We start from the raw sequence: 25,371 nt of genomic DNA, 5'->3' as shown, positions 1-25,371 counted from the left end.
ACCGTATGAATTTGGCCTTTGCTAGCTGAGGCCAAGCTTTGAGAGCATTGAATATCGCTCTCAGTTCCAGAATGTTTATCGGGAGAAGAGATTCTTCCCGAGACCAAAGACCCTGAGCTTTCAGGGGTTCCCCGACCGCGCCCCAGCCCACCAGACTGGCGTCGGTCGTGACAATGACCCACTCTGGTCTGCGGAAGCTCATCCCTTGTGACAGGTTGTCCAGGGTCAGCCACCAACGGAGTGAATCTCTGGTCCTCTGATCTACTTGTATCGTCGGAGACAAGTCTGTATAATCCCCATTCCACTGACTGAGCATGCACAGTTGTAATGGTCTTAGATGAATTTGCGCAAAAGGAACTATGTCCATTGCCGCGACCATCAAATCTTTTACTTCCATGCACTGCGCTATGGAAGGAAGAAGAACAGAATGAAGTACTTGACAAGAGCTTAGAAGTTTTGATTTTCTGGCCTCTGTCAGAAAAATCCTCATTTCTAAGGAGTCTATTATTGTTCCCAAGAAGGGAACTCTTGTTAACGGAGATAGAGAACTTTTTTCTACGTTCACTTTCCACCCGTGAGATCTGAGAAAGGCCAAGACAATGTCCGTATGAGCCTTTGCTTGAGGTAGAGACGACGCTTGAATCAGTATGTCGTCCAAGTAAGGTACTACTGCAATGCCCCTTGGTCTTAGCACCGCTAGAAGGGACCCTAGTACCTTTGTGAAAATTCTTGGAGCAGTGGCTAATCCGAATGGAAGTGCCACAAACTGGTAATGCTTGTCCAGAAAGGCGAACCTTAGGAACCGATGATGTTCCTTGTGGATAGGAATATGTAGATACGCATCCTTTAAATCCACCGTGGTCATGAATTGACCTTCCTGGATGGTAGGAAGAATTGTCCGAATGGTTTCCATTTTGAACGATGGAACCTTGAGAAATTTGTTTAGGATCTTGAGATCTAAGATTGGTCTGAATGTTCCCTCTTTTTTGGGAACTATGAACAGATTGGAGTAGAATCCCATCCCTTGTTCTCCTAATGGAACAGGATGAATCACTCCCATTTTTAACAGGTCTTCTACACAATGTAAGAATGCCTGTCTTTTTATGTGGTCTGAAGACAATTGAGACCTGTGGAACCTTCCCCTTGGGGGTAGCTCCTTGAATTCCAGAAGATAACCTTGGGAGACTATTTCTAGCGCCCAAGGATCCAGAACATCTCTTGCCCAAGCCTGAGCGAAGAGAGAAAGTCTGCCCCCCACCAGATCCGGTCCCGGATCGGGGGCCAACATCTCATGCTGTCTTGGTAGCAGTGGCAGGTTTCTTGGCCTGCTTACCTTTGTTCCAGCCTTGCATTGGCCTCCAGGCTGGCTTGGTTTGAGAAGTATTACCCTCTGGCTTAGAGGATGTAGAACTTGAGGCTGGTCCGTTTCTGCGAAAGGGACGAAAATTTGGTTTATTTTTAGCCTTAAAAGACCTATCCTGAGGAAGGGCGTGGCCCTTACCCCCAGTGATATCTGAAATAATCTCTTTCAAGTCAGGGCCAAACAGCGTTTTCCCCTTGAAAGGTATGTTAAGTAATTTGTTCTTGGAGGACGCATCCGCTGACCAAGACTTTAGCAAAAGCGCTCTGCGCGCCACAATAGCAAACCCTGAATTTTTCGCCGCTAATCTAGCTAATTGCAAAGTGGCGTCTAAGGTAAAAGAGTTAGCCAACTTAAGTGCTTGAACTCTGCTCTAACCTCCTCATAAGAGGATGCTTGATTGAGCGACTTTTCTAGTTCCTCGAACCAGAAACACGCTGCTGTAGTGACAGGAACAATGCATGAAATTGGTTGTAGAAGGTAACCTTGCTGAACAAACATCTTTTTAAGCAAACCCTCTAATTTTTTGTCCATAGGATCTTTAAAAGCACAACTATCTTCTATAGGGATAGTGGTGCGTTTGTTTAGAGTAGAAACCGCCCCCTCGACCTTGGGGACTGTCTGCCATAAGTCCTTCCTGGGGTCGACCATAGGAAATAATTTCTTAAATATAGGGGGAGGGACAAAAGGTATGCCGGGCCTTTCCCATTCTTTATTTACAATGTCCGCCACCCGCTTGGGTATAGGAAAAGCTTCGGGGGGCACCGGGACCTCTAGGAACCTGTCCATTTTACATAATTTCTCTGGAATGACCAAATTGTCACAATCATCCAGAGTAGATAACACCTCCTTAAGCAGAGCGCGGAGATGTTCCAATTTAAATTTAAATGTAATAACATCAGGTTCAGCTTGTTGAGAAATTTTTCCTGAATCTGAAATTTCTCCCTCAGACAAAACCTCCCTAGCCCCTTCAGACTGGTGTAAGGGCATGTCAGAACCATTATCATCAGCGTCCTCATGCTCTTCAGTATCTAAAACAGAGCAGTCGCGCTTTCGCTGATAAGTGGGCATTTTGGCTAAAATGTTTTTAATAGAATTATCCATTACAGCCGTTAATTGTTGCATAGTAAGGAGGATTGGCGCACTAGATGTACTAGGGGCCTCCTGAGTGGGCAAGACTGGTGTAGACATAGAAGGGGATGATGCAGTACCATGCTTACTCCCCTCACTTAAGGAATCGTTTTGGGCAACCTTATTATCAGTGGTATCATTGTCCCTACTTTGTTTGTCACATTTATCACATATATTTAAATGGATAGGAACCTTGGCTTCCGAACATACAGAACATCGTCTATCTGATAGTTCAGACATGTTAATAGGCATAAACTTGGTAACAAAGCACAAAAAACGTTTTAAAATAAAACCGTTACTGTCTCTTTAAATTTTAAACTGAACACACTTTTTTACTGAATATACGCAAAAGTATGAAGGAAATGTTCAAAATTCACCAAAATTTCACCACAGTGTCATAAAGCCTTAAAAGTATTGCACACCAAATTTGAAAGCATTAACTCTTAAAATAACGGAACCGGAGCCGTTTTAACATTTAACCCCTATACAGTCCCTGGTATCTGCTTTGCTGAGACCCAACCAAGCCCAGAGGGGAATACGATACCAAATGACGCCTTCAATAAGCTTTTTCAGTGGATCTGAGCACCTCACACATGCATCTGCATGCCTTGCTTCTCAAAAACAACTGCGCATTAGTGGCGCGAAAATGAGGCTCTGCCTATGACTAGGAAAGGCCCCCAGTGAAAAAGGTGTCCAATACAGTGCCTGTCCGTTTTTTTAACAATTTGCCAAGATTAAAATAACTCTCCTAAGTTATAAACCATTAAACATGCTTATATAGTAATCGTTTTGGCCCAGAAAAATGTCTACCAGTCTTTAAAGCCCTTGTGAAGCCCTTGTATTCTTATATTGAAAATTAAGAAAATGGCTTACCGGATCCCATAGGGAAAATGACAGCTTCCAGCATTACCAAGTCTTGTTAGAAATGTGTCATACCTCAAGCAGCCAAAGTCTGCTCACTGTTTCCCCCAACTGAAGTTAATTCCTCTCAACAGTCCTGTGTGGAAACAGCCATCGATTTTAGTAACGGTTGCTAAAATCATTTTCCTCTTACAAACAGAAATCTTCATCTCTTTTCTGTTTCAGAGTAAATAGTACATACCAGCACTATTTTAAAATAACAAACTCTTGATTGAAGAATAAAAACTACATTTAAACACCAAAAAACTCTGAGCCATCTCCGTGGAGATGTTGCCTGTACAACGGCAAAGAGAATGACTGGGGAAGGCGGAGCCTAGGAGGGATCATGTGACCAGCTTTGCTGGGCTCTTTGCCATTTCCTGTTGGGGAAGAGAATATCCCACAAGTAAGGATGACGCCGTGGACCGGACACACCTATGTTGGAGAAACATAATATTATAGACAGGTTTCCTCTGTCTCACACACAGCTTCTCCCCAGTACTATATATACAGATATATAATATTATAGACAGCTTCCCTCTGTCTCACACACAGCTTCTCCCAGTACTGTATATACAGATATATAATATTATAGACACGTTCCCTCTGTCTCACACACAGCTTCTCCTCAGTACTGTATATACAGATATATAATGTTATAGACAGGTTCCCTCTGTCTCACACACAGCTTATCCCCAGTACTGTATATACAGATATATAATGTTATAGACCGGTTCCCTCTGTCTCACACACAGCTTAACCCCAGTACTGTATATACAGATATATAATGTTATAGACAGGTTCCCTCTGTTTCACACACAGCTTATCCCCAGTACAGTATATACAGATTTCTTTCATGTAATTAGCAAGAGTCCATGAGCTAGTGACGTATGGGATATACATTCCTACCAGGAGGGGCAAAGTTTCCCAAACCTTAAAATGCCTATAAATACACCCCTCACCACACCCACAATTCAGTTTTACAAACTTTGCCTCCGATGGAGGTGGTGAAGTAAGTTTGTGCTAGATTCTACGTTGATATGCGCTCCGCAGCAAGTTGGAGCCCGGTTTTCCTCTCAGCGTGCAGTGAATGTCAGAGGGCTGTGAGGAGAGTATTGCCTATTTGAATGCAGTGATCTCCTTCTACGGGGTCTATTTCATAGGTTCTCTGTTATCGGTCGTAGAGATTCATCTCTTACCTCCCTTTTCAGATCGACGATATACTCTTATATATACCATTACCTCTGCTGATTGTCGTTTCAGTACTGGTTTGGCTTTCTACAATCATGTAGATGAGTGTCCTGGGGTAAGTAAATCTTATTTTCTGTGACACTCTAAGCTATGGTTGGGCACTTTGTTTATAAAGTTCTAAATATATGTATTCAAACATTTATTTGCCTTGACTCAGAATGTTCAACTTTCCTTATTTTTCAGACAGTCAGTTTCATATTTGGGATTATGCATTTAAATTATTCATTTTTTCTTACCTTCAAAAATTTGACTATTTTTTCCCTGTGGGCTGTTAGGCTCGCGGGGGCTGAAAATGCTTCATTTTATTGCGTCATTCTTGGCGCAGACTTTTTTGGCGCAAAAATTCTTTTCCGTTTCCGGCGTCATACGTGTCGCCGGAAGTTGCGTCATTTTTGGACGTTATTTTGCGCCAAAAATGTCGGCGTTCCGGATGTGGTGTCATTTTTGGCGCCAAAAGCATTTAGGCGCCAAATAATGTGGGCGTCTTTTTTGGCGCTAAAAAATATGGGCGTCATTTTTGTCTCCACATTATTTAAGTCTCATTATTTATTGCTTCTGGTTGCTAGAAGCTTGTTCACTGGCATTTTTTTCCCATTCCTGAAACTGTCATTTAAGGAATTTGATCAATTTTGCTTTATATGTTGTTTTTTTCTTTTACATATTGCAAGATGTTCCACGTTGCAACTGAGTCAGAAGATACTTCAGGAAAATCACTGCCCAGTGCTGGAGCTACCAAGCTAAGTGTATCTGCTATAAACTTTTGGTATCTGTTTCTCCAGCTGTTGTTTGTATTGCATGTCATGTCAAACTTATTAATGCAGATAAAATTTCCTTTAGTACTGTTACATTACCTGTTGCTGTTCCGTCAACATCTAATTTTCAGAGTGTTCCTGATAACATAAGAGATTTTATTATTTTAAATCCATTAAGAAGGCTATGTCTGTTATTTCTCCTTCTAGTATACATAAAAGTCTTTTAAAACTTCTCTTTTTTCAGATGAATTTTTAAATGAACATCATCATTCTGATACTGATAATGGTTCTTCTGGTTCAGAGGTTTCTGTCTCAGAGGTTGATGCTGATAAATCTTTGTATTTGTTCAAGATGGAATTTATTCGTTCTTTACTTAAAGAAGTATTATTTGCATTAGAAATAGAGGATTCTGGTCCTCTTGATACTAAATGTAAACGTTTAAATAAGGTTTTTAAATCTCCTGTAGTTATTCCAGAAGTGTTTAATCTCCCTGATGCTATTTCTGAAGTAATTTCCAGGGAATGGAATAATTTGGGTAATTTATTTACTCCTTATAGACGTTTAAGCAATTATATCCTGTGCCATCTGACAGATTAGAGTTTTTTGGGACAAAAATCCCTAAGTTTATGGGGCTGTCTCTACTCCTGCTAATGTACTACTATTCCTACGGCAGATAGTACTTCATTTAAGGATCCTTTAGATTGAATCCTTTCTAAGAAAAGCTTACTTATGTTCAGGTAATCTTCTTAGACCTGCTATATTTTTAGCGGATGTTGCTGCAGCTTCAACTTTTTGGTTAGAAGCTTTAGCGCAACAAGTAACAGATCATAATTTTATAGCATTATTATTATTCTATAACATGCTAATAATTTTATTGGTGATACCATCTTTTGATATCATTAGAGTTGATGTCAGGTATATGTCTCTAGCTATTTTAGCTAGAAAAGCTTTATGGATTAAACTTGGAATGCTGATATGTCTTCTAAGTCAACTTTGCTTTCCCTTTCTTTCCAGGGTAAATAATCATTTTCGTTCCTTTCCTCACAACAAGGAACAAAAGCCTGATCCTTTATCCTCAGGAGCGGTATCAGTTTGGAAACTTTTTCCAGTTTGGAATATATCCAAGCCTTATAGAAACCTATAGCCAGCTCCTAAGTACCTATGAAGGTGCGGCCCTTATTCCAGCTCAGCTGGTATGGGGCAGATTACGTTTTCTTCAAAGAAATTTGGATCAATTCCGTTCTCAATCTCTGGTTTCAGAACATTGTTTCAGAAAGGTACAGAATTGGCTTCAAGTTAAGGCCTCCTGCTAAGAGATTTTTTTCTTTCCCGTGTCCCAGTTAACACAGCAAAGGCTCAGCATTTCTGAAATGTGTTTCAGATCTAGAGTTGGCTGGAGTAATTATGCCAGTTCCAGTTCTGGAACAGGGGCTGGGGTTTTATTTTATCTCTTCATTGTACCAAAGAAGGTCAATTCCTTCAGACCAGTTCCGGATCTATCATTATTGAATCGTTATGTTAAGATACCAACATTCAAGATGGTTACTGTAGGACTATCCTGCCTTTTGTTTAGCAAGAGCATTATATGTCTACAATAGATTTACAGGATGTGTATCTGCATATTCCGATTCATTCAGATCACTTTTAGTGTCTGAGATTCTCTTTTTAGACAAGCATTACCAGTTTTGTGGCTCTACCGTTTGGCCTAGCCTCAGTTCCAAGAATTTTTTTCAAAGGTTCTCGGTGCCCTTCTTTCTGTAATCAGAGAACAGGGTTTTGGTATTTCCTTATTTGGACGATATCTTGGTACTTGCTCAGTCTTCTCATTTTCGAAGAATCTCATACGAATCGACTTGTGTTGTTTCTTCAAGTTCATGGTTGGAGGATCAATTTACCAATCAGTTCATTGATTCCTCAGACAAGGGTAACCTTTTTGGGTTTCTAGATAGATTCAGTGTCTATGACTCTGTCCTTGTCAGACAAGAGAAGTTTAACATTGATATCAGCTTGTCAAAACCTTCAGTCACAATCATTCCCTTTGGTAGCCTTATGCATGGAAATCTTAGGTCTTAGGACTGCCGCATCAGATGCGATCTCCTTTGCTCGTTTTCACATGCGACCTCTTCAGCTCTGTATGCTGAACCAATGGTGCAGGGATTACTCAAAGATATCTCAATTAATATCTTTAAACCGATTTTACGACACTCTCTGACATGGTGGACAGATCACCATCGTTTAGTTCAGGGGGCTTCTTTGTTCTTCCGACCTGGACTATAATCTCAACAGATGCAAGTCTTACAGGTTGGGGAGCTGTGTGGGGGTATCTGACGGCACAAGGGGTTTGGGAATCTCAGGAGGTGAGATTTCCGATCAATATTTTGGAACTCTGTGCAATTTTCAGAGCTCTTCAGTCTTGGCCTCTTCTGAAGAGAGAGTTGTTCATTTGTTTTCAGATAGACAATGTCACAACTGTGGCATACATCAATCATCAAGGAGGGACTCACAGTCCTCTGGCTATGAAAGAAGTATCTCGAATTTTCGTTTGGGCGGAATCCAGCTCCTGTCTAATCTCTGCGGTTCATATCCCAGGTATGGACAATTGGAAAGCGGATTATCTCAGTCGCCAAACGTTGCACTTGGGCGAATGGTCTCTTCACCCAGAGGTATTTCCTCAGATTGTTCAATGTGGGAACTCCCAGAAATAGATCTGATGGCTTCTCATCTAAACAAGAAACTTCCCTGGTATCTGTCCGGATCCCGGGATCCTCGGGCGGAGGCAGTGGACGCATTTTTACTTCCTTGGAAGTATCATCCTGCCTATATCTTTCCGCCTCTAGTTTTTCTTCCAAGAGTAATCTCCAAGATTCTGAAGGAATGCTCGTTTGTTCTGCTGGTAGCTCCGGCATGGCCTCACAGGTTTTGGTATGCGGATCTGGTCCGGATGGCCTCTTGCCAACCGTGGACTCTTCCGTTAAGACCAGACCTTCTGTCGCAAGGTCCTTTTTTTCCATCAGGATCTGAAATCCTTCAATTTAAAGGTGTGGAGATTGAACGCTTGATTCTTGGTCAAAGAGGTTTCTCTGACTCTGTGATTAATACTATGTTACAGGCGCGTAAATCTGTATCTAGAGAGATATATTATAGAGTCTGGAAGACTTATATTTCTTGGTGTCTTTCTCATCATTTTTTGGCATTCTTTTAGAATACCGAGAATTTTTCAGTTTCTTCAGGATGGTTTAGATAAGGGTTTGTCTGCAAGTTCCTTGAAAGGTCAAATCTCTGCTCTTTCTGTTCTTTTTCATAGAAAGATTGCTATTCTTCCTGATATTCATTGTTTTGTACAAGCTTTGGTTCGTATAAAACCTATCATTAAGTCAATTTCTCCTCTTTGGAGTTTGAATTTGGTTCTGGGGGCTCTTCAAGCTCCTCCGTTTGAACCTATGCATTCATTGGACATTAAATTACTTTCTTGGAAAGTTTTGTTCCTTTTGGCAATCTCTTCTGCCAGAAGAGTTTCTGAATTATCTGCTCTTTCTTGTGAGTCTCCTTTTCTGAATTTTTATCAGGATAAGGCGGTGTTGCGAACTTCTTTTGCTTTTTTACCTAAAGTTGTGAATTCCAACAACATTAGTAGAGAATTTGTGGTTCCTTCATTATGTCCTAATCCTAAGAATTCTAGGGAGAAATCGTTGCATTCTTTGGATGTTGTTAGAGCTTTGAAATATTATGTTGAAGCTACTAAGTCTTTCCGTAAGACTTCTAGTTTATTTGTTATCTTTTCCGGTTCTAGAAAAGGCCAGAAAGCTTCTGCATTTCTTTGGCATCTTGGTTGAAATCTTTATTTCATCATGCTTATGTCGAGTCGGGTAAAACTCCGCCTCTAAGGATTACAGTTCATTCTACTAGTTCAGTTTCTACTTCCTGGGCATTTAGGAATGAAGCTTCGATTGATCAGATTTGCAAAGCAGCAACTTGGTCCTCTTTGCATACTTTTTCTAAATTCTACCATTTTGATGTGTTTTCTTCTTCTGAAGCAGTTTTTGGTAGAAAAGTACTTCTGGCAGTGGTTTCAGTTTGAATCTTCTGCTTATGTTTTTCATTAAACTTTATTTTGGGTGTGGATTATTTTCAGCAGGAATTGGCTGTCTTTATTTTATCCCTCCCACTCTAGTGACTCTTGTGTGGAAAGATCCACATCTTGGGTAGTCATTATCCCATACGTCACTAGCTCATGGACTCTTGCTAATTACATGAAAGAAAACATAATTTATGTAAGAACTTACCTGATAAATTCATTTCTTTCATATTAGCAAGAGTCCATGAGGCCCGCCCTTTTTTGTGCTGGTTATGATTTTTTTGTATAAAGCACAATTATTCCAATTCCTTATTTTATATGCTTTCGCACTTTTTTCTTATCACCCCACTTCTTGGCTATTCGTTAAACTGAATTGTGGGTGTGGTGAGGGGTGTATTTATAGGCATTTTAAGGTTTGGGAAACTTTGCCCCTCCTGGTAGGAATGTATATCCCATACGTCACTAGCTCATGGACTCTTGCTAATATGAAAGAAATGAATTTATCAGGTAAGTTCTTACATAAATTATGTTATATAATATTATAGACAGGTACCCTCTGTCTCACACACAGCTTACCCCCAGTACTGTATATAGAGATATATAATATTATAGACAGGTTTCCTCTGTCTCACACACAGCTTCTCCCCAGTACTATATATACAGATATATAATATTATAGACAGGTTCACTCTGTCTCACACACAGCTTCTCCCAGTACTGTATATACAGATATATAATATTATAGACAGGTTCCCTCTGTCTCAGACACAGCTTATCCCCAGTACTGTATATACAGATATATAATGTTATAGACAGGTTCCCTCTGTCTCACACACAGCTTATCCCCAGTACTGTATATACAGATATATAATGTTATAGACAGGTTCCCTCTGTCTCACACACAGCTTATCCCCAGTACAGTATATACAGATATATAATATTATAGACAGGTACCCTCTGTCTCACACACAGCTTACCCCCAGTACTGTATATAGAGATATATAATATTATAGACAGGTTTCCTCTGTCTCACACGCAGCTTCTCCCCAGTACTATATATACAGTTATATAATATTATAGACAGGTTCCCTCTGTCTCACACACAGCTTCTCCCAGTACTGTATATACAGATATATAATATTATAGACAGGTTCCCTCTGTCTCACACACAGCGTATCCCCAGTACTGTATATACAGATATATAATATTATAGACCGGTTCCCTCTGTCTCACACACTGCTTTATCCCCAGTACTGCATATAGAGATATATAATATTATAGACAGGTTTCCTCTGTCTCACACGCAGCTTCTCCCCAGTACTATATATACAGTTATATAATATTATAGACAGGTTCCCTCTGTCTCACACACAGCTTCTCCCAGTACTGTATATACAGATATATAATATTATAGACAGGTTCCCTCTGTCTCACACACAGCGTATCCCCAGTACTGTATATACAGATATATAATATTATAGACAGGTTCCCTCTGTCTCACACACAGCGTATCCCCAGTACTGTATATACAGATATATAATATTATAGACAGGTTCCCTCTGTCTCACACACACAGCTTACCCCCAGTACTGTATATACAGATATATTATATTATACACAGGTTCCCTCAGTCTCACACACAGCTTCTCCCCAGTACTGTGTATACAGATATATAAAATTACAGACAGGTTCCCTCTGTCTCACACACTGCTTCTCCCCAGTACTGTGTATACAGATATATAATATTACAGACAGGTTCCCTCTGTCTCACACACAGCTTATCCCCAGTACTGTATATACAGATATATAATATTACAGACATGTTCCCTCTGTCTCACACACAGCTTCTCCCCAGTACTGTATATACAGATATATAATATTACAGACATGTTCCCTCTGTCTCACACACAGCTTCTCCCCAGTACTGTGTATACAGATATATAATATTATAGACAGGTTCCCTCTGTCTCACACACAGCTTATCCCCAGTACTATATATACAGATATATATATATATATATATAGACAGGTTCCATCTGTCTCACAAACAGCTTATCCCCAGTAGTGTATATACAGATATATAATATTATAGACAGGTTCCCTCTGTCTCACAAACAGCTTATCCCCAGTACTGTATATACAGATATATAATGTTATAGAAAGGTTCCCTCTGTCTCACACACTGCTTTATCCCCAGTACTGCATATAGAGATATATAATATTATAGACAGGTTCTCTCTGTCTCACACACAGCGTATCCCCAGTACTGTATATACAGATATATAATATTATAGACAGGTTCCCTCTGTCTCACACACACAGCTTACCCCCAGTACTGTATATACAGATATATTATATTATACACAGGTTTCCTCTGTCTCACACACAGCTTCTCCCCAGTACTATATATACAGATATATAATATTATAGACAGGTTCCCTCTGTCTCACACACAGCTTCTCCCCAGTACTGTGTATACAGATATATAATATTACAGACAGGTTCCCTCTGTCCCACACACTGCTTCTCCCCAGTACTGTATATACAGATATATAATATTACAGATATGTTCCCTCTGTCTCACACACAGCTTCTCCCCAGTACTGTGTATACAGATATATAATATTATAGACAGGTTTCCTCTGTCTCACACACAGCTTCTCCCCAGTACTGTATATACAGATATATAATATTACAGACAGGTTCCCTCTGTCTCGCACACAGCTTTATCCCCAGTACTGTATATACAGATGTATAATATTATAGACAGGTTCCCTCTGTCTCACACACAGCTTATCCCCAGTACTGTATATACAGATATATTATATTATAGACAGGTTCCCTCTGTCTCACACACAGCTTTATCCCCAGTACTGTATATACAGATATATAATATTATAGACAGGTTCCCTCTGTCTCACACACAGCTTATCCCCAGTACTGTATATACAGATATATAATATTATAGACAGGTTCCATCTTTCTCACAAACAGCTTATCCCAGTAGTGTATATACAGATATATAATATTACAGACATGTTCCCTCTGTCTCACACACAGCTTTATCCCCAGTACTGTATATACAGATATATAATATTATAGACAGGTTCCCTCTGTCTCACACACAGCTTTATCCCCAGTACTGTATATACAGATATATAATATTATAGACAGGTTCCCTCTGTCTCACACACAGCTTTATCCCCAGTACTGTATATACAGATATATAATATTATAGACAGGTTCCCTCTGTCTCACACACAGCTTATCCCCAGAACTGTATATACAGATATATTATATTATAGACAGGTTCCCTCTGTCTCACACACAGCTATATCCTCAGTACTGTATATACAGATATATAATATTATAGACATGTTCCCTCTGTCTCACACACAGCTTCTCCCCAGTACTGTATATACAGATATATAATATTACAGACATGTTCCCTCTGTCTCACACACAGCTTCTCCCCAGTACTGTGTATACAGATATATAATATTATAGACAGGTTCCCTCTGTCTCACACACAGCTTATCCCCAGTACTATATATACAGATATATAATATTATAGACAGGTTCCATCTGTCTCACAAACAGCTTATCCCCAGTAGTGTATATACAGATATATAATATTATAGACAGGTTCACTCTGTCTCACAAACAGCTTATCCCCAGTACTGTATATACAGATATATAATGTTATAGACAGGTTCCCTCTGTCTCACACACAGCTTATCCCCAGTACTGTATATACAGATATATAATATAATAGACAGGTACCCTCTGTCTCACACACAGCTTACCCCCAGTACTGTATATAGAGATATATAATATTATAGACAGGTTTCCTCTGTCTCACACACAGCTTCTCCCCAGTACTATATATACAGATATATAATATTATAGACAGGTTCCCTCTGTCTCACACACAGCTTCTCCCCAGTACTGTATATACAGATATATAATATTATAGACAGGTACCCTCTGTCTCACACACAGCTTATCCCCAGTACTGTGTATACAGATATATAATATTACAGACAGGTTCCCTCTGTCCCACACACTGCTTCTCCCCAGTACTGTGTATCCAGATATATAATATTATAGACAGGTTCCCTCTGTCTCACACACTGCTTATCCCCAGTACTGTATATACAGATGTATAATATTATAGACAGGTTCCCTCTGTCTCACACACAGCTTATCCCCAGTACTGTATATACAGATGTATAATATTATAGACAGGTTCCCTCTGTCTCACACACAGCTTATCCCCAGTACTGTATATACAGATATATTATATTATAGACAGGTTCCCTCTGTCTCACACACAGCTATATCCTCAGTACTGTATATACAGATATATAATATTATAGACAGGTTCCCTCTGTCTCACACACAGCTTATCCCCAGTACTGTATATACAGATATATAATATTACAGACATGTTCCCTCTGTCTCACACACAGCTTCTCCCCAGTACTGTGTATACAGATATATAATATTATAGACAGGTTCCCTCTGTCTCACACACAGCTTTATCCCCAGTACTGTATATACAGATATATAATATTATAGACAGGTTCCATCTGTCTCACAAACAGCTTATCCCCAGTAGTGTATATACAGATATATAATATTATAGACAGGTTCACTCTGTCTCACAAACAGCTTATCCCCAGTACTGTATATACAGATATATAATGTTATAGACAGGTTCCCTCTGTCTCACACACAGCTTATCCCCAGTACTGTATATACAGATATATAATATAATAGACAGGTACCCTCTGTCTCACACACAGCTTACCCCCAGTACTGTATATACAGATATATAATATTATAGACAGGTTCCCTCTGTCTCACACACAGCTTCTCCCCAGTACTGTGTATACAGATATATAATATTACAGACAGGTTCCCTCTGTCCCACACACTGCTTCTCCCCAGTACTGTGTATACAGATATATAATATTACAGACAGGTTCCCTCTGTCCCACACACTGCTTCTCCCCAGTACTGTGTATACAGATATATAATATTATAGACAGGTTCCATCTTTCTCACAAACAGCTTATCCCCAGTAGTGTATATACAGATATATAATATTATAGACAGGTTCACTCTGTCTCACAAACAGCTTATCCCCAGTACTGTATATACAGATATATAATGTTATAGACAGGTTCCCTCTGTCTCACACACAGCTTATCCCCAGTACTGTATATACAGATATATAATATAATAGACAGGTACCCTCTGTCTCACACACAGCTTACCCCCAGTACTGTATATAGAGATATATAATATTATAGACAGGTTTCCTCTGTCTCACACACAGCTTCTCCCCAGTACTATATATACAGATATATAATATTATAGACAGGTTCCCTCTGTCTCACACACAGCTTCTCCCCAGTACTGTATATACAGATATATAATATTATAGACAGGTACCCTCTGTCTCACACACAGCTTATCCCCAGTACTGTGTATACAGATATATAATATTACAGACAGGTTCCCTCTGTCTCACACACAGCTTCTCCCCAGTACTGTGTATACAGATATATAATATTATAGACAGGTTCCCTCTGTCTCACACACAGCTTTATCCCCAGTACTGTATATACAGATATATAATATTATAGACAGGTTCCCTCTGTCTCACACACAGCTTATCCCCAGAACTGTATATACAGATATATTATATTATAGACAGGTTCCCTCTGTCTCACACACAGCTATATCCTCAGTACTGTATATACAGATATATAATATTATAGACATGTTCCCTCTGTCTCACACACAGCTTCTCCCCAGTACTGTATATACAGATATATAATATTACAGACATGTTCCCTCTGTCTCACACACAGCTTCTCCCCAGTACTGTGTATACAGATATATAATATTATAGACAGGTTCCCTCTGTCTCACACACAGCTTATCCCCAGTACTATATATACAGATATATAATATTATAGACAGGTTCCATCTGTCTCACAAACAGCTTATCCCCAGTAGTGTATATACAGATATATAATATTATAGACAGGTTCACTCTGTCTCACAAACAGCTTATCCCCAGTACTGTATATACAGATATATAATGTTATAGACAGGTTCCCTCTGTCTCACACACAGCTTATCCCCAGTACTGTATATACAGATATATAATATAATAGACAGGTACCCTCTGTCTCACACACAGCTTACCCCCAGTACTGTATATAGAGATATATAATATTATAGACAGGTTTCCTCTGTCTCACACACAGCTTCTCCCCAGTACTATATATACAGATATATAATATTATAGACAGGTTCCCTCTGTCTCACACACAGCTTCTCCCCAGTACTGTATATACAGATATATAATATTATAGACAGGTACCCTCTGTCTCACACACAGCTTATCCCCAGTACTGTGTATACAGATATATAATATTACAGACAGGTTCCCTCTGTCCCACACACTGCTTCTCCCCAGTACTGTGTATACAGATATATAATATTACAGACAGGTTCCCTCTGTCTCACACACAGCTTTATCCCCAGTACTGTATATACAGATGTATAATATTATAGACAGGTTCCCTCTGTCTCACACACAGCTTATCCCCAGTACTGTATATACAGATATATTATATTATAGACAGGTTCCCTCTGTCTCACACACAGCTATATCCTCAGTACTGTATATACAGATATATAATATTATAGACAGGTTCCCTCTGTCTCACACACAGCTTATCCCCAGTACTGTATATACAGATATATAATATTACAGACATGTTCCCTCTGTCTCACACACAGCTTCTCCCCAGTACTGTGTATACAGATATATAATATTATAGACAGGTTCCCTCTGTCTCACACACAGCTTTATCCCCAGTACTGTATATACAGATATATAATATTATAGACAGGTTCCATCTGTCTCACAAACAGCTTATCCCCAGTAGTGTATATACAGATATATAATATTATAGACAGGTTCACTCTGTCTCACAAACAGCTTATCCCCAGTACTGTATATACAGATATATAATGTTATAGACAGGTTCCCTCTGTCTCACACACAGCTTATCCCCAGTACTGTATATACAGATATATAATATAATAGACAGGTACCCTCTGTCTCACACACAGCTTACCCCCAGTACTGTATATACAGATATATAATATTATAGACAGGTTCCCTCTGTCTCACACACAGCTTCTCCCCAGTACTGTGTATACAGATATATAATATTACAGACAGGTTCCCTCTGTCCCACACACTGCTTCTCCCCAGTACTGTGTATACAGATATATAATATTACAGACAGGTTCCCTCTGTCCCACACACTGCTTCTCCCCAGTACTGTGTATACAGATATATAATATTATAGACAGGTTCCATCTTTCTCACAAACAGCTTATCCCCAGTAGTGTATATACAGATATATAATATTATAGACAGGTTCACTCTGTCTCACAAACAGCTTATCCCCAGTACTGTATATACAGATATATAATATTACAGACATGTTCCCTCTGTCTCACACACAGCTTTATCCCCAGTACTGTATATACAGATATATAATATTATAGTCAGGTTCCCTCTGTCTCACACACAGCTTTATCCCCAGTACTGTATATACAGATATATAATATTATAGACAGGTTCCCTCTGTCTCACACACAGCTTATCCCCAGTACTGTATATACAGATATATTATATTATAGACAGGTTCCCTCTGTCTCACACACAGCTATATCCTCAGTACTGTATATACAGATATAAAATATTATAGACAGGTTCCCTCGGTCTCACACACAGCTTACCCCCAGTACTGTATATACAGATATATAATATTATAGACAGGTTCCCTCTGTCTCACACACAGCTTATCCCCAGTACTGTATATACAGATATATAATATTACAGACATGTTCCCTCTGTCTCACACACAGCTTTATCCCCAGTACTGTATATACAGATATATAATATTATAGACAGGTTCCCTCTGTCTCACACACAGCTTATCCCCAGTACTGTATATACAGATATATAATATTATAGACAGGTTCCCTCTGTCTCACACACTGCTTTATCCCCAGTACTGTATATAGAGATATATAATATTATAGACAGGTTCCCTCTGTCTCACACACACAGCTTACCCCCAGTACTGCATATACAGATATATAATATTATAGACAGGTTCCCTCTGTCTCACACACTGCTTTATCCCCAGTACTGTATATAGAGATATATAATATTATAGACAGGTTCCCTCTGTCCCACACACTGCTTCTCCCCAGTACTGTGTATACAGATATATAATATTATAGACAGGTTCCCTCTGTCTCACACACTGCTTCTCCCCAGTACTGTATATACAGATATATAATATTACAGACAGGTTCCCTCTGTCTCACACACAGCTTATCCCCAGTACTGTATATACAGATATATAATATTACAGACATGTTCCCTCTGTCTCACACACAGCTTTATCCTCAGTACTGTATATACAGATATATAATATTATAGACAGGTTCCCTCTGTCTCACACACAGCTTTATCCCCAGTACTGTATATACAGATATATAATATTATAGACAGGTTCCCTCTGTCTCACACACAGCTTATCCCCAGTACTGTATATACAGATATATTATATTATAGACAGGTTCCCTCTGTCTCACACACAGCTATATCCTCAGTACTGTATATACAGATAAATAATATTATAGACAGGTTCCCTCTGTCTCACACACAGCTTCTCCCCAGTACTATATATACAGATATATAATATTATAGACAGGTTCCCTCTGTCTCACACACAGCTTTATCCCCAGTACTGTATATACAGATATATAATATTATAGACAGGTTCCCTCTGTCTCACACACAGCTTATCCCCAGTACTGTATATACAGATATATTATATTATAGACAGGTTCCCTCTGTCTCACACACAGCTATATCCTCAGTACTGTATATACAGATATATAATATTATAGACAGGTTCCCTCTGTCTCACACACAGCTTATCCCCAGTACTGTATATACAGATATATAATATTATAGACAGGTTCCCTCTGTCTCACACACAGCTTTATCCCCAGTACTGTATATACAGATATATAATATTATAGACAGGTTCCCTCTGTCTCACACACAGCTTATCCCCAGTACTGTATATACAGATATATTATATTATAGACAGGTTCCCTCTGTCTCACACACAGCTATATCCTCAGTACTGTATATACAGATATATAATATTATAGACAGGTTCCCTCTGTCTCACACACAGCTTATCCCCAGTAGTGTATATACAGATATATTATATTATAGACAGGTTCACTCTGTCTCACAAACAGCTTCTCCCCAGTACTGTATATACAGATATATAATGTTATAGACAGGTTCCCTCTGTCTCACACACAGCTTATCCCCAGTACTGTATATACAGATATATTATATTATAGACAGGTTCCCTCTGTCTCACACACAGCTATATCCTCAGTACTGTATATACAGATATATAATATTATAGACAGGTTCCCTCTGTCTCACACACAGCTTATCCCCAGTAGTGTATATACAGATATATTATATTATAGACAGGTTCACTCTGTCTCACAAACAGCTTCTCCCCAGTACTGTATATACAGATATATAATGTTATAGACAGGTTCCCTCTGTCTCACACACAGCTTATCTCCCCAGTACTGTATATACAGATATATAATATTATAGACAGGTTCCCTCTGTCTCACACACAGCTTATCTCCCCAGTACTGTATATACAGATATATAATATTATAGACAGGTTCCCTCTGTCTCACACACAGCTTATCCCCAGTAGTGTATATACAGATATATAATATTATAGACAGGTTCACTCTGTCTCACAAACAGCTTCTCCCCAGTACTGTATATACAGATATATAATGTTATAGACAGGTTCCCTCTGTCTCACACACAGCTTATCCCCAGTACTGTATATACAGATATATAATATAATAGACAGGTACCCTCTGTCTCACACACAGCTTACCCCCAGTACTGTATATAGAGATATATAATATTATAGACAGGTTTCCTCTGTCTCACACACAGCTTCTCCCCAGTACTATATATACAGATATATAATATTATAGACAGGTTCCCTCTGTCTCACACACAGCTTCTCCCCAGTACTATATATACAGATATATAATATTATAGACAGGTTCCCTCTGTCTCACACACAGCTTCTCCCAGTACTGTATATACAGATATATAATATTATAGACACGTTCCCTCTGTCTCACACACAGCTTCTCCTCAGTACTATATATACAGATATATAATATTATAGACAGGTTCCCTCTGTCTCACACACAGCTTCTCCCAGTACTGTATATACAGATATATAATATTATAGACACGTTCCCTCTGTCTCACACACAGCTTATCCCCAGTACTGGTAGCCCTCAGTTTACGCCGGGGTTAGGTTCCAGAAGGAATGGTTGTAAATCGAAACCGTTGTAAATTGAAACCCAGTTTATATTGTAAGTCAAAGGGAAGTGAGGGAGTTAGGTTCCAGGCCCCTCTCAAAATTGTCATAAGTAACACCTAATACATTATTTTTAAAGCTTTGAAATGAAGACTTTAAATGCTAAACAGCATTATAAACCTAATAAAATAATCACATAACACAGAATATATAAATAAACTAAGTTAAATGAACAAAAACATTTGCTAAAAAGCATTATAAACCGATTAAAATAATCACACAACACAGACTTCACTTGCATTTTTCTGCAAACAGTTCTTTCTATGCATTCCAATCTGGACTGATTTATATACAGGGAGATCTAGTTCCTTTGAAATCTGCTCTATAGCTCAGGTCTGGTTAAACTGATTAATTCAGCTTGCTTGGCTTTGCTGCAACACAAGCGGACAGCTCCACCTACTGGCTATTTTCATCAATGCACTGCTTCTCACTGCTTTTCAATAGCAGTCACATGACTGGAAAAAAAGGTTGTTATTCTGATACGGTGTAAATTGAACCGTTGTAAACCGAGGGCCACCTGTACTGTATATACAGATATATAATATTATAGACAGGTTCCCTCTGTCTCCCACACTGCTTTATCCCCAGTACTGTATATAGAGATATATAATATTATAGACAGGTACCCTCTGTCTCACACACAGCTTCTCCCCAGTACTGTATATACAGATATATAATATTATAGACACATTCCCTCTGTCTCACACACAGCTTCTCCCCAGTACTGTGTATACAGATATATAATATTACAGACAGGTTCCCTCTGTCTCACACACTGCTTCTCCCCAGTACTGTGTATACAGATATATAATATTACAGACAGGTTCCCTCTGTCTCACACACAGCTTCTCCCCAGTACTGTATATACAGATATATAATATTACAGACATGTCCCCTCTGTCTCACACACAGCTTCTCCCCAGTATTGTATATACAGATATATAATATTACAGATATGTTCCCTCTGTCTCACACACAGCTTCTCCCCAGTACTGTGTATACAGATATATAATATTATAGACAGGTTCCATCTGTCTCACAAACAGCTTATCCCCAGTAGTGTATATACAGATATATAATATTATAGACAGGTTCACTCTGTCTCACAAACAGCTTATCCCCAGTACTGTATATACAGATATATAATGTTATAGACAGGTTCCCTCTGTCTCACACACAGCTTATCCCCAGTACTGTATATACAGATATATAATGTTATAGACAGGTTCCCTCTGTCTCACACAGAGCTTATCCCCAGTACTGTATATACAGATATATAATATAATAGACAGGTACCCTCTGTCTCACACACAGCTTACCCCCAGTACTGTATATAGAGATATATAATATTATAGACAGGTTTCCTCTGTCTCACACACAGCTTCTCCCCAGTACTATATATACAGATATATAATATTATAGACAGGTTCCCTCTGTCTCACACACAGCTTCTCCCCAGTACTGTGTATACAGATATATAATATTACAGACAGGTTCCCTCTGTCCCACACACTGCTTCTCCCCAGTACTGTGTATACAGATATATAATATTACAGACAGGTTCCCTCTGTCTCACACACTGCTTCTCCCCAGTACTGTATATACAGATATATAATATTACAGACATGTTCCCTCTGTCTCACACACAGCTTTATCCCCAGTACTGTATATACAGATATATAATATTATAGACAGGTTCCCTCTGTCTCACACACAGCTTTATCCCCAGTACTGTATATACAGATATATAATATTATAGACAGGTTCCCTCTGTCTCACACACAGCTTATCCCCAGTACTGTATATACAGATATATAATATTATAGACAGGTTCCATCTTTCTCACAAACAGCTTATCCCCAGTAGTGTATATACAGATATATAATATTATAGACAGGTTCACTCTGTCTCACAAACAGCTTATCCCCAGTACTATACAGGTATACCCCGCTCATACAGCGGGTTAGGGACCGGAGCCCCGCTGTAAAATGAAAACTGCCTTAAAGTGAAACAAGGGAGTTTTAGCTTTCTTTTCACTTTCCAGTGTGTTTAAAAACATGTTTGAACTAACATATATTAGAGGTGCATTAGTTTAACACTAGCACAGCACAGTATTCAATTAGTAGTCAATAAATACTGTACCTGTAAAATAGTGACAATTATTGTAGTAAAATGTGCCAGACTATAGCACTGAGAGACAGATTGCACTGTAATGCTGTAAACAGAGTGAAATAAGCATAACAAAATGGTGCAAGTCACTTTTCTCGCAATCTCACAATGATTACAGCACTGTTTCAAAATTCTTGGAGGTTGAACTTCAGCTCCACAAAGCGCTGTATTAGCGAAGCGCTGTAAAGTGAAGCGATGTAAAGTGAGGTATACCTGTATATACAGATATATAATATTATAGACAGGTTTCCTCTGTCTAACACACAGCTTCTCCCCAGTACTATATATACAGATATATAATATTATAGACAGGTTCCCTCTGTCTCACACACAGCTTCTCCCAGTACTGTGTATACAGATATATAATATTATAGACACGTTCCCTCTGTCTCACACACAGCTTCTCCTCAGTACTATATATACAGATATATAAAATTATAGACAGGTACCCTTTGTCTCACACACAGCTTCTCCCCAGTACTGTATATACAGATATATAATATTATAGACAGGTTCCCTCTGTCTCACACACTGCTTATCCCCAGTACTGTATATACAGATATATAATATTATAGACAGGTTCCCTCTGTCTCACACACAGCTTCTCCCCAGTACAGTATATACAGATATATAATATTATAGACAGGTTCCCTCTGTCTCACACACACAGCTTACCCCCAGTACTGTATAAACAGATATATAATATTATAGACAGGTTCCCTTTGTCTCACACACAGCTTACCCCCAGTACTGTATATACAGATATATAATATTATAGACAGGTTCCCTCTGTCTCACACACAGCTTACCCCCAGTACTGTATATACAGATATATAATATTATAGACACGTTCCCTCTGTCTCACACACAGCTTCTCCTCAGTACTATATATACAGATATATAATATTATAGACAGGTTCCCTCTGTCTCACACACAGCTTATCCCCAGTACTGTATATACAGATATATAATATTATAGACAGGTTCCCTCTGTCTCACACACAGCTTACCCCCAGTACTGTATATAGAGATATATAATATTATAGACAGGTTCCCTCTGTCTCACACACAGCTTCTCCCAGTACTGTATATACAGATATATAATATTATAGACACGTTCCCTCTGTCTCACACACAGCTTCTCCTCAGTACTATATATACAGATATATAATATTATAGACAGGTTCCCTCTGTCTCACACACAGCTTATCCCCAGTACTGGTAGCCCTCAGTTTACGCCGGGGTTAGGTTCCAGAAGGAATGGTTGTAAATCGAAACCGTTGTAAATTGAAACCCAGTTTATATTGTAAGTCAAAGGGAAGTGAGGGAGTTAGGTTCCAGGCCCCTCTCAAAATTGTCATAAGTAACACCTAATACATTATTTTTAAAGCTTTGAAATGAAGACTTTAAATGCTAAACAGCATTATAAACCTAATAAAATAATCACACAACACAGACTTCACTTGCATTTTTCTGCAAACAGTTCTTTCTATGCATTCCAATCTGGACTGATTTATATACAGGAAGATCTAGTTCCTTTGAAATCTGCTCTATAGCTCAGGTCTGGTTAAACTGATTAATTCAGCTTGCTTGGCTTTGCTGCAACACAAGCGGACAGCTCCACCTACTGGCTATTTTCATCAATGCACTGCTTCTCACTGCTTTTCAATAGCAGTCACATGACTGGAAAAAAAGGTTGTTATTCTGATACGGTGTAAATTGAACCGTTGTAAACCGAGGGCCACCTGTACTGTATATAGAGAAATATAATATTATAGACAGGTTCCCTCTGTCTCACACACAGCGTATCCCCAGTACTGTATATACAGATATATAATATTATAGACCGGTTCCCTCTGTCTCACACACTGCTTTATCCCCAGTACTGTATATAGAGATATATAATATTATAGACAGGTTCCCTCTGTCTCACACACAGCGTATCCCCAGTACTGTATATACAGATATATAATATTATAGACAGGTTCCCTATGTCTCACACACACAGCTTATCCCCAGTACTGTATATACAGATATATTATATTATACACAGGTTCCCTCTGTCTCACACACACAGCTTCTCCCCAGTACTGTGTATACAGATATATAATATTACAGACAGGTTCCCTCTGTCTCACACACTGCTTCTCCCCAGTACTGTATATACAGATATATAATATTACAGACAGGTTCCCTCTGTCTCACACACAGCTTATCCCCAGTACTGTATATACAGATATATAATATTACAGACATGATCCCTCTGTCTCACACACAGCTTCTCCCCAGTATTGTATATACAGATATATAATATTACAGATATGTTCCCTCTGTCTCACACACAGCTTCTCCCCAGTACTGTGTATACAGATATATAATATTATAGACAGGTTCCCTCAGTCTCACACACAGCTTATCCCTAGTACTATATATACAGATATATAATATTATAGACAGGTTCCATCTGTCTCACAAACAGCTTATCCCCAGTAGTGTATATACAGATATATAATATTATAGACAGGTTCCCTCTGTCTCACACACAGCTTCTCCCCAGTACTGTGTATACAGATATATAATATTACAGACAGGTTCCCTCTGTCTCACACACTGCTTCTCCCCAGTACTGTATATACAGATATATAATATTACAGACAGGTTCCCTCTGTCTCACACACAGCTTATCCCCAGTACTGTATATACAGATATATAATATTACAGACATGTGCCCTCTGTCTCACACACAGCTTCTCCCCAGTATTGTATATACAGATATATAATATTACAGATATGTTCCCTCTGTCTCACACACAGCTTCTCCCCAGTACTGTGTATACAGATATATAATATTATAGACAGGTTCCCTCAGTCTCACACACAGCTTATCCCTAGTACTATATATACAGATATATAATATTATAGACAGGTTCCATCTGTCTCACAAACAGCTTATCCCCAGTAGTGTATATACAGATATATAATATTATAGACAGGTTCACTCTGTCTCACAAACAGCTTATCCCCAGTACTGTATATACAGATATATAATGTTATAGACAGGTTCCCTCTGTCTCACACACAGCTTATCCCCAGTACTGTATATACAGATATATAATGTTATAGACAGGTTCCCTCTGTCTCACACACAGCTTATCCCCAGTACTGTAT

General features: G+C 38.9%; 1 protein-coding gene across 2 annotated transcripts in view; it reads right to left on the bottom strand.

Annotated features, from left to right (window-relative positions):
- The window catches only part of LOC128666136 (gastrula zinc finger protein XlCGF17.1-like), a 190,812-nt gene that overhangs the window by 162,845 nt on the left and 2,596 nt on the right, over positions 1-25,371 (bottom strand). The window lies entirely within an intron of this gene.

This window comes from Bombina bombina, chromosome 7 (assembly GCF_027579735.1).
Source record: "Bombina bombina isolate aBomBom1 chromosome 7, aBomBom1.pri, whole genome shotgun sequence".
Taxonomy (NCBI): domain Eukaryota; kingdom Metazoa; phylum Chordata; class Amphibia; order Anura; family Bombinatoridae; genus Bombina; species Bombina bombina.
The sequence above is the reverse complement of the archived record's forward strand: the minus strand, read 5'-3'. Positions and strand labels throughout refer to the sequence as shown.